Below are 19,568 nucleotides of genomic sequence, written 5' to 3' on the forward strand. Positions count from 1 at the left end.
CAATAATCTCCCCTTTTGGCATTGATGGAAACATTTGGAAAAAATTTCTAAGTCCCAAAATGATGTCATACACAATCAAAAACAAATAAAAGTAACTAAACAAAATTGCCTTCAAAACATAATAATTGTATTCATGTTTTTTTAATGGGTTTGAAAGAACGGCAAGACCCCTAGACCCATTAACAATTCAAAGTCATCTTATTCAACAACAAGTTAATTGAAAAAAAATTTAGGTGCTTGACTTTGATGTCTCTTTTACTCTATTCAATGTGTATGGACCTACCTCCACTCAAGAAAAGTTGAAAACATGGGATCAAATAGCATTGTTGATTCAATCTCAAAACTCCCATCAAGTCATCCTTGGGGGAAGTTTTAATGCAATCTTGAATCAAAATGAGAAAGTTGGTGGTATTTGTCGACCCATAAAAACCATTTAGGACTTTGCTCAATTTTTTGAGAATAATGATTTGATGGATATTCAACCATCTAATGGCAAGTTTACATGGACAAATAGGAGATCTAGATTTTCTCAAATTGCAATTAGATTGGATAGATTTCTACTATCTCATGACTGGAAATTAGGTAATTTTTTCTTCCAATATGAGATTTTGTCTACTTCAGATTCTGATCACCTTCCAATCTCCATAGACATTGATCAAGCTACACCTATCAACCAAAACCAACATTAGTTATCATTTAAATTTGGAAGTATGTGGTTGCATCACCCACATTTTATGCCACTTTTAAAAAATTGGTGGATTAGTGCTCCCTTTGCTCCAAGGTCTAGAATGCATCAATTTGCTAGTAAATTGAAATGTGTCAAGGAGTAGATCAAAATTTGGAACTTACAAGTTTTTAAAAATGTCTTAAAGCAAAAAGAGATTGTTAAGCTACAATTGGAGGAGATTCATTGCTCCATTATCAAGTTTGGGATGTACAGTGACACGTGGAGGAACATTATTGGAGACAAAAGTCTAGGGAATTCTGGCTACAAGGAGATAGAAATGCAAAAAAAAATCATGTTTCTACCCAACAAAAATGGGTAGCTAAATCAATTTTCCAAATCTCGGATGCTGAAATAGGCAATATTCTAACCAACCCTCACTAGATTAGAGATAAAGGTGTCAAGTTATCTAAGAATCCTCTTGCACTGGTAGAACTTCCCTCACCTTCACCTTTAGAAGTTGAGGATTTCATCCATCATATACCTACAATGATCTCCCCCATGGAGAACTCCAAGCTCTTGGCCCCTTTTACCATTCAAGAAATTTGAGAGGTTGTTAAAATCTATGTTAAAATATTTCAATTCTACAAATATAGCAATTATTCCAAAAACCATAGAGCCCAAAAATTTTGTAGACTTTCACCCAATTTCACTCTATAACCTAACTTATAAAATTATTACTAAAGCCATTTATCTATGACTTCAAAAACTTCTTCCATTCATAATCTCTCCTGAACAAGGTGGCTTTGTTCCTGGTAGAGAAACAATGGAGGGTGCAATGGTAGCTCATGAAGTTCTCCACTCCATTAAGAATAGTCAATCTTCTAATTTTGTTATCAAGTTAGACCACCAAAAGGCTTACGATAGAGTTTTCTAGAACTTCCTTTTTAAAGTTCTTCAAAAAATGGACTTTGATAAGAAATGGTGTAAGTGGATTCAAGCTTGCCTTTCAAGGGCTTGGCTCTTAGTTATTATCAATGGATATGTATTTGGTATCTTTTCCTCCATGCAAGGTCTCCGACAAAGTGACCCTCTTTCACTGGCTTTATTCATCCTCATGGTTGAAGCCCTTAGTAGGAATATCAAGCACCATCATTTATCTAATAAGTGGAAAGGAGCAAAAATTGAAGGTACAACAATCTCATTCATGCACTCTTTATTTGCTAATGACACATTACTATTTGGTGCCTCATCAGTCTCTAAGGCTAAATAGATTAAGAAAATTCTCTTGCTATATTCAAAAGTTTTGGGCAAAATATTAATCCCCAAAAGTCAAAAATCTTCTTATTTTATACAAACAGGATTATCTTGATAAGATTATGCATATTCTTGGGTTTAATTAGGATTTTCTACCTTCCACTTATCTTAGGATTCCTTTCTTTATGGGTTCAAACAAGAAATTTTTTTGGGAGGAGGTATATCAAAGAATTAAGAGAAGAATTACTTCTTGGAAAGTTAGATGGTTGTCATTATCTAGTAGAATATTGCTTATTAAGTCAGTCCTTTCTACAATACCTAATTATTGCATGGCTTTCATGCAAGCATGTTCTTTTGTTGTTTCACAAATTCAAAAACTTATTAAGGGATTTCTATGGTCAAGAAATTTGACTAATGAAAAGAAACTCCCACTTATATCTCTCCAAAATATGGCATTTCATCCAACTCTAGGTGGAGTGGGAATCCATGATTTGACAACTAGTAACAAAGCATTTGGTGGTAAGCTAGTTTTGCAAATGTATACTAAATCACAATTAGTTTGGTGTCAAATTATCCAACAAAAATATCTAGATAACAATGAGCCACATAGAATATTTTCTACACTAGATCCTCCTAAGGGATCAATCATTTGGGACTTCATGATTGCATCTAGAGATATTGTGCTTAACTACATTTCATGGGAATTAAATTGTGGGGATAAGATTAACTTCTGGGGTGACTCGTGGAATGGCCACCCTTGATTAAATACAATGTCAAACATACAAAATATCATCTCAATTACAGAAGCAAAATGGGCTAACCTTGTTGTTCATTATATGGATGCAATTTGCATCTTTTTAGGGAAAGTAATATGGAAAGATCTAGATCAACTCCCTTTAGATCCTCAACATAAATAGAAACTTAAATCTATCTTATTAGAAAGATGAGCTTTTGTATCAAAAGATGAGGATTGAATAATGTGGATTCTGGCCAAAAATGCTAACTACTCAATCAAGGAAGGTTACAAACTTTTTTAGTAACTTCAATCGGCAAAACCACCATCCTTAGCATTCATGTTCTACTGGAATAGAATAGTATTACCCAAGGCTAGGTGCTTTGCATGGCTAGCAATCAAGCATAGAATTCTTACAAGTGATAGACTGGCTAGGATGAATATTGCCTCTCATTTCAAGTGTGTTTTATGTGGTGAGGAAGATGAATCAATTGACCATTTATTTGTAAGATGTCAGTTTGCATACCAATGCTAGATGTTTTTTTTAAACAAATTAAATTACTACTTCCCACTAAAAAACAATATTTGGGACATTTTTTAGGCTCGGCCAATTCTCTACCCCAATGCTCTTTTTGTAGGAATCTAAAAGTGTACACCTGCTCTAGTTATTTGGGCTATCTAGTGGGAAAGAAATAAGAGGATTTTTAGAAAAGAAGTATCATCTTTAGAGAAAGTGCTCCAAATCATTGAAAAATTGATCTCAAAAGTTACTAATGCAAGTATGAGTAGATGCAGATTTAATCTAGTTATCACTTCTTGGGATGGAAGTATCATTCTAGAATGGAAATCAATTTTCATCCCATTTGGTACTAGCACTTCTTCAAAGTTGCAAACTCATATAGATAGGTCTATAGTCAAATGGCAACTCCCTTCACCTAGCTTTGTCAAACTCAACTTTGATGGAGCATCTAGAGGTAATCCAAGACAATAAAGATTGGGAGCATGCATTAGGGATTGTACTAGTAAAGTCCTAGCAATCACAACAACTCCCCTTCCTATAGGAAATACAATATGGTCGAGGCTCAATCATTGTTGTTAGGGCTAATTCTTGCTAAGAAAGGGAAATTCCAAAAAGTGCAGATTGAAGGTGATTCTCAAGTTATAATCTCTACTTGTATTAAGAGAAAATCATCTTCCTAGAAACTCAAATATGTGCTCTAAAAAATTTGGAATATTATTGATCAATTTTAGGAGATCAGAGTTTCACACACATATAGAGAGGGCAAAAAAATGGCAAATTTTCTTTCCAACTTAGGATGCAATGGGATTAGAACTTTTACACTAAACCCTTCTACACTCATGGAGCATTATAAATATTTACAAAAACTAATGATTGTTGACCTTTAGAAGAAGAGTTTATTGTTTGTGTCGAGCTATTTTCCTTTGGGTGGTGAGAGACTTTAGGTGCTAAGTGTGCTAAATGTGTTGAGCATTTGCAAGGTAGGGACTTTAGGGGTTGAGAAAACTATATGTGTCGAGTTGCTTCAGGTGCTGAGTGTGTTTCATCTAGCGAGTGATCAATATGCATCAATTCATAGCTAATACCAAGCAAGGCAGGGACTTTAGGGGTTAAGCAAACTATATGTGTGTTGAGATGCTTTAGGTGTTGAGTGTGCTTCATGTGTTGAGTGATCAACAAATGCCAAGTCATAGCTGATACCTATGAAGCCAATGACCTTAGGTGTCAAATGCCATATGACATGTGTTGAGAAAGCTAACATAATTCATGTGTTAAGTATAATGTATGTGTTGAGCTAGCATCAATATAGGTGTTGAGTTACTTCTGATGCCAAGCTAGAATTCTCAATGGTGTTGAGCTACTTCAGATGTTGAGTGTGATTCATGTGCCAAGTGATTAATATGTACCAAGGCATAGTTGATGTCATCCAGGCCAGTGACCTCAGGTGTCAAATGCCATATGTGTTGAGTGTGTCAATATGCTTCATGCATCATACAAACTAGTATGCTATATGTGCCAAGTAAATCAAAATCATACATGAGTTATCTTATAGCTACCAAGCTAAGCCAAAATTCTTATAGGTGTCGATTTACCTTTGGTGCCAAGTCAAAAGCCAAGATACTTCAAGTGACACAATGAGTGTGCTTTAAGTGCCAGATACTTCAAGTGATGTGATGAGTGTGCTTTATGTTCCAAGTGATAAATATGTGTTGAGTCACAATTGATGTTGTACAAGTTAGTGACTTCAGAGGCTGAATGGGTTACATGTTCTGTGTGATCTATATGTGCCAAATTATATATGATGCCAAGCAAGCCAGAATGTCATATGTACCAAGTATGCTATAGTGGACATTCTAACATCACTTGACTGTCACTAAGCACTATCCAAATTGGGCATTGAACATTTATTGATGCTTTCATAAATCAGGCTCCCATGTGCAAGATTAAGGTAAAATCATGCTAAATCTTCATCAGTAAGAAAAAAAATTTTGGCTGAAGTCAATTGAGTATGATCTTGTTTTATTTTAGTCATGTGGCACTTTGTATTTGGAAAAATTAAATTCAACATATATGATTGCAGATTAATTTTCTCATTCTTCAATTTTGGGGGTGTCAAATTTGTACTTTGCCCTTCTCAAATTGCAATTGATTTCTGATTTAATGGTACCCTCTTTATTATACACATGAGTGTAGGTACTCCACTTCCTATGTGCATATGTTGAGGAATTTAGTTTAATATGCAGAATGGACTTCAATTCAATTTATTTATCTAGCTTATTGTGTTTACCATTCAAATTGCTTTCAAAATGTTGTCTCCACAAGAAGCATGCATGAAATGTGATTCTTGCCATCAGTTCCTTTGTAGCATCTTGCCAAAAAATTTCATAATCAAGCTCTGGCATTGGATGAAGATGAAATTCCTCACCTTCTTGGAGATGCAGTTTTGGATAATATATTTATTGTATACTCCTATAACACCTAATGTATGATTCAAACCATAATTAGGGAGGATCTTTTTTTTGCATCTACAAGGAATGTTTTATTCCCTTCAAATTTGGTCTCCATTTTTCTATCCAATTCCATGTATCTTCTTCAATCTTCATCGAGACTAGAAATTATTGTCATAAAGTGGTTCAGCCAAAATTCTAGGATGATAATAAATTTGAAATGTGTGATGCAAAACTATGGTCTGTGGACCAGTAATGCCCTAGTTGGTGGCATATTTTCAAGAACCATGAGGCGATGATGACCTTTGAAGTGATGCAAAAAACCTTTGAGAAGCACAATACTCAGTTCCTACTCAAGACCATACAATTCATGGCTCATGCTCTGGATTACTAGTTGATTAAGGAGGTGAAGAAAGTTTCTTTTTCTTTGATTGATATTTTGGGGATTCCAATTTTTGATGCTCGAGCAAAAGCTGCCCAAGTGAAGACACCTTTGGCCACCCCAATTCATTTAGTTAGTGAACCTAGTGCCTAGTCATTTTAGCTTTCAAAGATCCTGGTCTTAGTCACCATGTCTTCACAAAAATTACTCAGCCTCTACATCCAGATGTCACTATACCTAGTGGTTGGGGCGTGCCTTCATCCACTAGTTTTTCTGCTAGCACTTTAGATGTTGCTACTAAGGGCCCAAGTTTGGGTTGGGATGTTGCTCTTGTATCATGTCCAAATTTTGGATGGGGCTTCTCTATAATGGGTACTTCCATTGAGGATATGGATGAAAGATAACATAGTGGTATCTTTCTTTTTTTTTGGGCCTTTTTCTCCTCACTTCAAGCATGTTTTATAAAATGTTGAAAATCTTGTTTTGACTAAATTTGAGTCCCCCATGCCTGCTATGTGATGAAATTGTAAAATTTGATAAATTTCAAATTTTGTTGGTTGTTCATTGATATAGTCGAATTGTAAATATCGATGTTAAGACAATTGGAAATATTGTGATGATGTTGGATTTTCTTTCTGGTTCTTTCCTAGTTGAGCTCTTGAACCAATTTTTACTTTATATAAATATATATCTAGTGGCTCGTCCACTTTTTCCAAAAAAATATATATTTCATGTTTTGATGGATCATTACATTCTTTATCACTCCTTTACATTAATACATAAGTACATAAGTGTACTCCCCCTTACATATACAATACTTAAAATTTTCCTTTACAGATTACTCCCCCTTTGATATCAATGGAAAAGGTGTCAAAAATGGTATTCTCAAAACTAGGTGACCTAGTGTTGATCAACTTGTTACCCTAGAAAAAAAATGTGCATAGAAAAGTTTGAGCCTATTCACCTCTTTCTTCTAGCTATCCTTTACTAAATAAAAAATACTAGTTAGTGCACATAGTGCATAGGATGCCACTTCAACTATACTCAAGTTAGTATATGAAAACTTGTCATAGGAAGTCTTTGTTGCAAGAGATTCCTCCAGATGCCTCTAGAAAGTACTTATCATAGGTGAAAAAATTTCTCTAAGACTAGAGAATCTCTTTGTCTCCTTTTCATTGTCAAATTCCAAGCCTATGATCACACTATCAATCTTCTCCACTTCTATTCCACACTCTTCAATGTTGGTCTCTGGGAGCTATAATTTTGTAGTGAGTGGTTCAAGTTCACTCATCTTACCCTTTATTTGACTCTTTTTTTTAGTCAATTACTTGTATGATAGTGCACACTATCCATACAATCTCTTCCCTTTATCAATGTGTTTTCTAAGTTCCTTGATGCTTCCATCAAGTTTTTTCAAGTCATTTCTCACATTAGTGCATACTATATCAAATAGTGATGCATCATGCTTTGCATGTGCTTGTGTTGAAGCTACTTCTACTAAAGTAGTGAAATAATCATCAAATATCTTCACCAGCTCCTTGGACTTTACCTATAAGTCTAGGTTACCTATAGTTTCTTTGACTGACTTTTGCATTCTATCCAAGACTTTAGTGAGTGTCTTTGGCTAAATACTTTATTGATTTATTCTTTTCAAATAACTTTCTATATGAGCTCATTAATCCTTTTTTATCATCCTTGTCATCTGATGGCATTGATATTGTTTTTTCTATTACTACTATGATTGGAGTTACTGTAGGAATAGGTGTAACTACTTTTAGTTTTTCCTTCTTCTTCTCTTCCTTAGTTTTCTTCTTCTCTTCTTCCAATCTTTCTAATCCTTTCATTTTCTTCTCCTCTTCTTCCTTTTTCTTCTCTTCCTCTATCTTCTTTCTCTTCTCCTCTTCTTCTAGCCTCTTTACCTCTATTATCCTCTCTATTTCTTTCTTCTTCTCTTCTTCTTCATCTTCATCAGAGCTAGAGTATGATGTTATATTGCTGATATTGCCAACAATATTTTCTCTATATCCTATAAAAGGATTCTCCTTTACATCTACAACTATGTGCATACTATCCACTTGTATGGATCTTGCATATGAAATTAAGCCAACAATGTTGAACATTAAATATAACCATACACATAGAGAACTCATAACATCATTATTTGTTAACTAGGGAAAGCCTAGTCAAGGAAAAACCTCAGTGGAGATGATATCCACTAGATGATTCACTAAAAAAAAGTATCATGTTAAGGATATTGACCATGTTAGGAGCCTATGAAGTATAATGTCTTGAGTCCTTATTAGAAAACTAGGCCTGGTTAGAAGTCTCAATCCTATTAGGAGTTTCTTCAACCCTATTAAGAGTTGCTAGATCAAATACAATTTATGCGAGAAGAGCCCACTGCTCTAACATGAAAATATACAATTTGGTTCTTCACATGAATAGATATACATACAATACTTTTTGTCTATTGTATTTCACACTTGCTCTGATCATACATGATATGTAGTTTGCATATCATCACATCAACTTCACATCAATCACAAATATTGTATAGATCATACATGTATCACATACTTATCTTTGCAAGATAAGATCTTTACTTATACCTCTCATATTCATTATTCACTACTTAGTCAACCTTTATGCTTTCACATGCTTGGTATAATATAAAATAATTTATGGAATAATATCCACACAGTTGGCTCTTCATGACTTAGTAATTATTTTGTCACCAAAATAATTCCCCAAGTTGTATAATCCAATTCTCTACTATATTGTATTCTGCATTGTTCCATACCCATATAGGTATTTCAATCATAACTTGTGTCGTACTATCTATACACACCTACACACTAGTATATATCATCATGACACTATCATAGAAATTTCCTCAAATGTTCATAAGCTAACTCTCAATGAGTCATTTTTACACATCACATCTATTCTCTTTATTGTTGCAAACTATCTAACACTTAGACAATTTTCTATCTCTAAATGCATAAATGAAATGTTGAATACATGTTGCCATAAATGACAACTATCAAGAAATCTATTTAACTATATTGCCAACAAATATCTTACACATTGATGCAAACAATTCTACTTTAGGAGATTTCCAAAGTAGTCATGTTTAGTAAAAGAGGTGAAGGAGAACAACATAACATATTAGTCATAGAAAGGTGGCATAATTTAGTTAGACATCCAAATATCTACATAATAAATATGTATGAATTAAATGAAGGAAATAAAGCTAGTATCTTTGGAATTTTTGTCAAAGAGGGAGAGAATTATGAAAGAGGGAGATGATTACTAGAGAGATATGAATAGAGTCTAAACTCATAACTTAGAGGGAGTTTCAAAATTGTAGAGATGAGAATCAGAATGAAACTAAGGATATTGATCACTCATGACCATGAAACCTTTTGGATTGCATGGTAACAAATAGGGAGATTGTATTCTTATAAAGAAAAATATTGTAAGGTGTTTCCATCAATGCCAAAGAGGGAGATAGTTGGAAACTACAAGTCAAACAATTTTTGTATTATCATTGATGTCAAATCTAATGATGAGACATGTTTCTATCTAATCTAAATGTCATATCTATTTGATTGATAAAGAGGATTTGAGAGATTTCTCATAACAAAAGAAACTAGAGGAATGGTTGAGTTATGAAAATGAAGCTACAATGGACATTTGATTAGTTAGAGTTTGGTAAGACAAAGTGATCATTTAAGTCATGTTGATATTCAAGTCTTTACAATACAAGTCAAGTTATATCACTTTTGTAAAGCTTGGCCAAGAAAGAGAGTAAAATATCAAGGAAATTTGAAGTTTATGTTGAGTGATTTTAATTTCAACAAAGCCATAGTAAGTGTTAAAAAAATTTAGTGATGACCAAGCATTAGTATCAATCGATCAATTTAGTGATGATCGAGTGTTAGAACTTTGTGATGATTGAATGTTAGAACTTAGTGATGATTGAGTGATAGTTTTTTGAATTCATGTGAAAATTTGTGATTTCCAACCAACTAAGATGATTTCTTAGGATACAAAAATTATGTTAAAGATAAGATTGATTAGTTGGATCATTTAATTCATGGAGATGATTAGGTAATATACCTAATGAATTAACTCAATGAGAAGTTTCTAGAAATGAAGGAAGACAGACATATAAAATGAATTTTTTGGATCATATCATGAACCTTAAGAACTATGGTAATCATGGAAAATGAAAAAGGACTAGAATTACCAATTTAAGGAGGTGTAGAGGCAAACTTCAAGATGGGAGTAGAGGCACACAAGGGTGAATGCACAAGAACAAAAAGTGAAAAGCACAAGAAGAGAACATAAAAGAAAGTTTGTGTGTATTTCTAGTGAGATGGAAAAAAGTTATTGAGGTTGATAAGAAAATCTATGAAAAAGGTTTAAGTTTGTTGAGAAGAGAAGGATGATTGCTTGAAGGGTTGCCAATCAAATCAAGGACAAAAGTGACAAGGAAGGATTATCAAATAATCAACACACGAACAATTTGTATTGAAATTCTTTTAATCAAAAGTTAACCTAACAATCATTGAATGACTTAACAATCTTTTAAGGACTTAACATGCTATGTAAATCCTTTAGCAAGTTGACATTCTAAATAGAATTATCAAAGTCCTCTGACAAGGCCACTCCTAATAGAGTGATTAAATCCTCTAACTAGGTCATATTTAATAGTGTGTATTATAAAATTTAATAGGGTTGGCTCCTAATAGGACTCACTTTGTAAGAGTGAAAAAGTGGTGACATGTTGCTAGTGGTTTTTTCCAAACTAGGTTTCCATGTTAAATCCTAGTGTCAAACTTGTGTTGAATGTTTTATGGTGTTTTACATTTTAAATGTTTACATTGAACAAGTCTATTATATTAGGACAGTGAACTACTAATAAAAATTTTTATCAGTATACAATAGAGACCTAGTTACAAAAGCAAAAAAAAAATTGTTTAATTTTTTATTATGGAAATGGTACTTATGGACCTTGGATGTTGATGATTTAAGTTTTGAAGAGATTTTTGGAAAAAAATGTGATTGTCTTGATGACTTATTATTTTTTAGTAAGAATAAAGAGGAACATCTTGAGAATATCAAACACGTGTTACAGAGATTAAAAGAGGAAAAGTTATTTATTTACTTGAAGAAATATTCTTCTATGAGAGAAGAGCTAGTATATCTTGGTTTCATGATTTAAGTTGAAGGTTTGAAGATGGATCCTAAGGGTAAAACCTATATTAGAATGGCCTACACCTATATGAATTTTGGAAAATTTAGATCATTTCATGGATTGGCAAGTTTTTACAAAAAGTTTATGAGAAATTTTAGTTCAATATCTAATGTTATGACAAAGACTATGAGAGGAGATAAAAAGGATTTCAAGTGGACACAAGGAGAAAATAAGAGTTTTGAAATATTAAAATAAAAGGTTTCAAAGTTATTTACACTTAATTTACCTAATTTCATTAAGATTTTTCAAGTTGTGATGCCAGTAGGAATGCAATTGGCATTATTTTGAATAAAGAAAAAAGAATTGTATATTTCTTTACCAAGAAATTGAATGATGCTAGAAGAAAATACTCAGTGTATGATCAGGAATTCTATTCTATTGTTCAAGTTTTGAAGAAGTGGAGATATTATTTGATGACTCAATAATTTATCTTGTATACAGATCATAAAGCCTTGTAGTACACTAGAAGTTAGAAAAAATTGAATCAGAGACATATGAAGTGGGTATAATATTTGCAAAATTTCACTTTTGCATTGAAACATAGAAGTGGGAAATCAAAAAAATTCATTGATTCTTTGAGTAGAAGAATAATATTGTTAATAGAAATAAGGTTAAAGTGCTTGGTTTTGATTATTTGAAGACCTTGCATGAAACTAGCCTTGATTTTTTAGAACCTAGGAAAGCTTGCAAGTATCATTTGATAATTGAACAAGATAAATGGATTGACTATTTCATTCAAGATGACATGTTGTTCAAATAAATTCAACTTATCATACTGAGTGGATCTATGAGGAGTAACATAACTAAAGAGAAGCATAGTGGTGGACTTGTTGGACATTTTGGAATTGATAAGACACTAAAGGTTTGATTGTTGAAGATACTATTGGCTTCAAATATATAAGGATGTTCAAAAATTTGTGAGAAGTTGTTTTGTCAAGTTACTAAAGGAACTAGTCATAATTTAGGATTATATTCACCTTTTCCTATTCCTAGAAGACATTGGAAAGATATAAGCATGGATTTTGTCCTTGGATTACCTAGAACTCAGAGAGGTTTTGATTTTATCTTTGTGGTGGTGGAAATTTTTTATAAAATAATAGATTTCATGACTTGCAAGAAAACATCTAATGCAGTACATATAGAAAATTTGTTTTTCAAAGAGATAGTGAGGTTGCATGGATTACCAAAGAAAATTGTTTTAGAAAGAGACACTAAGTTCATAGGATAATTTTGGAAGACACTTTGGAAGAAGTTGAATATTGAGCTTAAGTTTATTTCTATATTTCACCCTCAAACTAATGGGAAAACCGAAGTTGTGAATAAAAGCTTGGGTAATTTATTGAGATGCTTGGTTGGAAGTAAGCCTAAAAATTGGGACTTGGTCTTGATGCAAGCTAAATTTGAATACAACCACTCTATCAATAGAAGTATTAATAGGATGCCTTTTGAGATCATAAATGTATTTCACCCAAGAGGAAAAACAACACTAAGAAAATTGAGTAAGGAAGAAAAGAGTAGTGTTGATATTGAAGACGCTAGTACATTAGGCCTCCATTTTCAATCAAAATTTTCAATGATGGGCCAATTTGGCTTGTCAAATTCACTCTTTTTTAAATATGATCCTGATAAGGTCAAATTTTCAACTAAATTTTAGTTTTTTGTCAAAATTTCAATGACACTTAAGGTTTCTATCAAAATTTTGACAACATTTAAATTTATTGTCAAAATTTCAGCAATAGTCGGGATATAAACAAAAAAAAAAGTAAATATTCCATTTTGTATCTGACAGATTGTAAGTGCACGCATAAGAGGGTTTTTGTGTATTGTCTTTGGGAAAGGGAAAGCATAGGTAAGAGATTCAACCCAGGCCATTTTTGTAGAATGCTAGGGAAACTAAAAGTCATTAAATTTTTATTTATTGTGTTATAACAGCTTTCAAGTTCCCAAGACTTCCCTATAGATTTTACCATTTTCCTTCATCTTTCCTCTTCACTACCAGATTCATCTCTATTTTCCTTGTCTACATTTATGGATCTAGCTTCTAATTCATCCCATGTTTTACTCTCATGGAGTTTAGTCATTCTTTGATGCCATCAAGAGAATATTTTGGAATGGCATCAATCTGGAGTACATCCCGCTTGAAGTCTTTGAAAACAATCACCATATCAAATGCCTTTTTCCAATCTCACTAATGGTTATTGCTAAGAATGGTATTTCAACCAACTCCACCAAATATTTTATAGTGGGAACAATAAAAAGAGAGGTTTTAGATGGAACTCCATGAAAGCCTAACTCTCTAAATGGTATATCAAACTCTAGCTCAAAATATTTTAGACGAGGTTGCTCCCATAGTTCTATTACTCACTTAGCAAATCCTTGAAACTCTGCATTTATTTTATTTTTCATTTTCCTCTCTTTTTATTCTTCCCCAATTTCATTAGGATCATACGTTGACCATCTTTCCCCTCCTAAAGTTTGGACCATGTCCATTACCTCCACATAGAATTGGACATCTTTGGTCTTCTTAGTTGCCACCATAATATGGTTATGCAAATGAAAATGAAGCGATGTAATCATCTTCTTCTCTACTGGCTAAAAAAATGAGTGTTTAATAATTTGATACAAATATATCAATTTTCTCTATGATTAATGTGTTAGGTCTCATCTAGAAAAGGTTGCTACAAAAATAGTAGTCATGAATTTTGAATGTAATGCCTCATATCACCATATCAAGATTTGTAATCAAAGATATCAAGTATCTACCTTAGTATACCTTAATCCAATCTTGTATTTTGTAACTCTCTAAATTGGTGGTTGACCAATCTCTACATAATTTCTCCACCTTAGGAAATTGTAGACAACTAGGTTATCAAGAGGGTTCAATACTTGGCCCTGATACTACCTTGTTTGATGTAATATTCTTCTCTATTTTCTATATATGCCTTATCATTTCCACCATTAGTTTCATTTATAAAAGTCTTATTAATATTCTCATAATTTGTCAGATTAATACTATTATCCCTTCTTGTTGTCTAGTATGGAGTCTAATTAGTCCCTAAGTGGGAGATTATTAGTTTGTGGTGACTGATTAGGGAAACACTATACATACTTCATAATTCTTTAGGGAAAAAAATTTGACCCTATTTTATCTCAAATATTTTGTCAATAATTTTGGGCTAACATATTGTAATTAACTATAACCCTAAAATGAAAAAAATACTTTTATAAAGGGACTTAGAGTTAGGTATTTTTCCATAAGGTGTGATACAAAAATCACTTCTTGTGGTGGTATTGAGCTACAAGGGATTATAGATTGTAATCAAGTTGTAATTGCTCGATCATAATAATATTGGACTTGTTGTTTGGTGGACATAGCCTAGGGTTTGGGTGAACCACGTTAAATCTTTGTGTCTTGTGTTCTCTTTTGTGTGAACTTTTTTTTTTTTTTTTTTATACTTGCATGTAATTATTATTTCTATCTAAGATTAATCCTAACACTTCTTGCATTATATTTATTCCTTCTAACATTAGCCATTATTATATTGCTCACAAATCTATGAAATCTATTGTAATGCCCTTCCTAGAGGTCCTTGGAACACCAGGATAAAACATGCACTAAATACTTTTTTTCTTAAGGTAAGTTACTTAAGAACAACATAAAGTAACCAAGTGCAATAATGAAACACAAGGACATGGTGATGAGAATAGGGAACATGGCAAGACTCACATGTTCACCTACACCAACAAAAGCCTTACAACTACTTCCAAAGATCTCCAAGCTCAAAACTACAACTCACAAACCAAGACCACACGAATCATGAGAATATACCAAGGGGATGTTCCCATTCAATCCCAAGGTAAAATCTCCTATCATGGTTAGACATAAAAGTCCATATCCACTATTCATATCATAATCAAGAATCACAAGCAGAGACCAAAAACGGTCATGCAAAAGATGAGGGCTCAAAGTTACATCCACTCATCTACTAGACACCATGCTAAAAGATAATGTTGACTCATGAAATTTGGCTAAGTTTGAAATCCTAAAGCTTTGAAATTTGGTTAAGTCTAAATTTCAAAAGCCCTAAAATTTCCTAGAAGCTTTATCTTATCTCAGAGAAGTCAGGAACTTATCTCAAATGAATTGTTACATACATTAAAATATATCTTAATTATAATGAATTATTCTTATACCTAAACTATATATTTTAAACCTCATAGAGAATTTTTTTAACTAGGAAGGAGTACAACCCTAAAGGGTACACAAAACACCACTCAACTCTCAACCAAAAAGTCCACATACTTGGTGTTTTACTGAGTAGGTTTTTGCAACAAATTAGGAAACACTTGACAACAATCAGAGGATATTTATTATTATAGCTAGCCAATACTTTTTTCCCAGGCAATACTTTTCACTGTAGCTAGGTAATACTTCTAAATATGGTCAGGCGATACTTCACTAGTATCGTACGATATTTTCCACTACTATGGTGCAATACTTTCCAATATCATATGATCTTTCTCCTTAAGGCATGTGATACTCTTCCAATATTGCCCAATGTTGAACCACTATCATCCAAGATTGAAAAGAAACAACCTGATGAACAATCAAATAGGAAAAAGAGTGAGAACCTCCACACCGAGGAGTACCGCATCCACTATAATTGAGGCTTGGACACTCGAACACATGAAATGAAAGATGCCATGAAATAGGAAGGATTAAATGTCTATCCATCCAAATCATAATAGAAAATGAAGGAACATGTAGAAAGAAACATCACAATGTACATACATGGTTCATAAACCAAACATCATATGAAGGAAAAAATATATATCTAAGCACCAACACAATAGAAACTTGTGCACAATTCCTCCCAACTATAATAGCATCATGAGACCTCAAAGGTCCTAGCCATCACCTACACATACCATCCCAAACTTCCAGCTAGATAGTTGAAGCTGTCTTATGAGGGCATTACTACTACAAAAGTTACTAATAAGAACAAGATCTAACATGCTAATCCATCAAAGCATAGATACTCCAACTAGTAGTGAATCCCATTAGCTAACCACATGTTAACATCATATAAAGGAATGCATCAAATGAAAGCTAACATAATTTTAAAATGATATCCATACATTCCAATGAAAGCATAAATTACAAGGAAACATACTCATAAAAACCCAAAATACCAAGTGAACATCAAGCATCGGTCTCAATTGGAAATAGATTGTCTCTATACACCAGTCCCTAGCAATGGTATAGGTAGCTACACCTCCCAACCATGTGGAACCCATAGATCTACTCTCATCATGCTAATGGATATAATGATCCAATCACAACCACACATAAAGCAAACATCCATGGCTATCACTCATGCTAGACATTAAAGAGGATTGCAACCAAGATCATGAGACAATGCAAGTACAACAGGTCCTAGTTAGACAATCTATGGGTCAATTATGTAGGGACTCTAGTGGAGAGTAGGTTTCCTAGACATCTAATCTCAACATGATAACAATTGATCCCCTCAGTATACCCTTGGGAGGCTAATGTGTTGTTGGCTAAATCATATGGACCATGAATCACTGACCGTTCCCCTCAGCACCACCTTTGAAAGGTCAACATATATTTACAAACCATTCCCCTCAAGAGTTTGGCAATTAATTTCATATCTTAGTTAATTTTCCTATGAATTTATTTTGTTGTCACTTATTAGAAACTTCTACATGTACACCTTGTCAAATACATAGCCCAGGGTTATGAGAGAATCCCCTCCACTAACTTACCCTACATACCCATGCTCATCACAAGAGGAGTGCCCATAGGAAATGCATATTCTCATCCCAACCCCAATGAACATATCTCAACTAATAGAAACTAGGATGTCAAGTCTCGTAAGCACCCAACAAGCACACATGCATGTGCTCATGTGTGGATGTATCACCATCACAAAGATCATACAAACAAGGGTTGGATGAGAACACAAGAAAAATAACACTCAACCAAAAACAAGCTTGGAAGTATGGATTCTACACGAATCCTAGCATCCATGAAATAGAAACAAGGGTTTGATCAGAACAATAACACTAGAGATGAAATCACTCAAAAGAACAAAAAGTTAGGAACATGGATATTGCATGCATTCCAATACAAACATAAGGATGCAACAATGGTTAGATTGACACCCTACAAATAATTTAAATCCATGACCAACACAATGCCAAGAAAACCTAAGAAAACTCGATGACATACAAATTGAGGCAAAAACTTCAAAACTCAAAAACTTCAAAATTAAAACCCATTTGGTCTTAGGGAATAAAAGCCACAAATATCAAATAAAATCTGGGTTTGGAGTCTATATGCAAAAATGGCCAGCATAACTATGCAAAACCCCTAACCCCCATCCCAAAAAATAGGGAAATGCTCATACTCGCCCAATAGGGATATCATAGCTAAAGCAATAATTCATTAAATACCTAATTAATCCATTTACATCACTCATGTTTTCATAAAGAATAAAGAGACAAGAATGACATAATCACCATAGCATAAAATCCATCACATAACATAAACAAAAATATATCTAAATCCCAAATAATCAGATATCATCATAGACCTACTATCACCTCAAAATGGCATCAACATGCAAATATGATAAATTGAACAACATAGAAGTAAAGAATATTTAGTACTAAATCAAAGTATAACATTTGACCCTTAGGTCATATCAAATTATAAATAATAAGAGTATCAAGTATCTCTCAAATCAAAATAACCAAAGTATAGACTACAAAAACAAGAGGCACTACACTCTACTTCCTCCAAGTTGAGATACTTGTGTCACTCTTGTCCAAGTATCCTCCTAGATCTTACCTATATAAATAGGTTAGCTCTTATGTATTTCATATTAGGAAATATTGATTCTATAATGCCTTTGAGCATTTACATCAAAGATCATTTTTTGTAAATTAGTATTCTAACAATTTTATTTCCTCTTGGTTAATCTATGTCTTTCATTAGATTATAGTTAAATTTGTTTTATACAAATTCTAACTTGATATCAGAGAAATTTTGAAAGAGTAGATTATTTTTTATTAGAGGTCTCATAAAATCTTGTATTCTCTTCTCTTGCATTTCTATATGAACTGGAGAATTAGAAAGGATTTATGAATGCCCTGTAATTCCTCTTTTGCATATGTGTTTTTTTTCTTAATCTATAGATTGTAGAAATTTGGAGGATTCTTAGAGCATTTCTAATAGTTTCATTGCATCCAAAGGGCTTGAGAAAGTCAAGATTGGCTTTTGTTTCATTGAAATTAGAGTTTGTTTGCATTAGTTACAAACACATACTTGTAGCTCAAATCTAGAGGTAGGCATGCAAAATAGAGCATCTTCAAGCCAAATAAACCTTACCATTGCATCCAAAAGTCTCAAGAAAGTCAAAAACAACTTTTCTTTCATCCAAAATAGAGTTCTACATCAATTACAAATATATGTCATAGAACCACATAAAGTTAAATTTGATGTCCATATGTTCATCTCTATGAATCATTTTTGCTCTGTTGTGACATCCACTAGCCTATCAAGTTTAATCATGTAGATTTTTAAATTACCCTTCTTCAATTGCAATCATTTTGGTAGTCTAACTTTGAATGGCCATATCTTGGTCATCTAGACTCCAAATTGGATGCAATTTTTTTTTTGGGGGGGTATAAACTTCCAAATAATGCAATGGTGGTGTTAATTTTGATTTTTGGATGCATATGGTAATCTACAATTGTAGGTTTTCATGACTTTACCTATGTAATCATACATTTTGCAACTTCCAAAGTATTGTATGGTCTCATACATACAGATTTTGGAGTACCATTTCTTTTGAAAATGTGTGATTTTTTATGAAGAATTAAAATATTCTATAAAAGAATAGTCTTATTTCGATAAAAATTGGACTTTCATCCTTTGGCCAAAATTTGGCACTTGTAATATTTTGGATTCATAGAAATCCTTTGTCTTGACTGTATAAGTCTTCATTTGCTTTAGATTGGAAGTTTTAATTGAAAAATCAAGTCCACTTTGATCCATATTTTAAAGTTGCAATTGTATAAACATTGAATTATAAAGTGCCAAAATCATTGCATTTTTGGGGGGGTGATTCTTGATCTAGTGAAAAGGTGGGGTAGTCTTGTGTGTACTCTCTTGTGGTCTCATTAATCTCTTGTGTTAACCTTGCTTCTCTATCATTTTGAAAATAAAATCTTTATTTTTTCACTAAAATGGATCACTCAACAATATCATTAC

At 33.0% G+C, this 19,568-nt stretch overlaps 1 pseudogene; it reads right to left on the minus strand.

Moving 5' to 3' along the window:
- Positions 1 to 13,307: 13,307 nt before the first annotated feature.
- Positions 13,308 to 19,568, minus strand: part of LOC149552930 (FACT complex subunit SPT16-like) — a 191,210-nt pseudogene continuing 184,949 nt past the window's right edge.

Source organism: Cupressus sempervirens, chromosome 6, assembly GCF_028749045.1.
Source record: "Cupressus sempervirens isolate cs-2001-9-10 chromosome 6, ASM2874904v1, whole genome shotgun sequence".
NCBI classification, from domain to species: domain Eukaryota; kingdom Viridiplantae; phylum Streptophyta; class Pinopsida; order Cupressales; family Cupressaceae; genus Cupressus; species Cupressus sempervirens.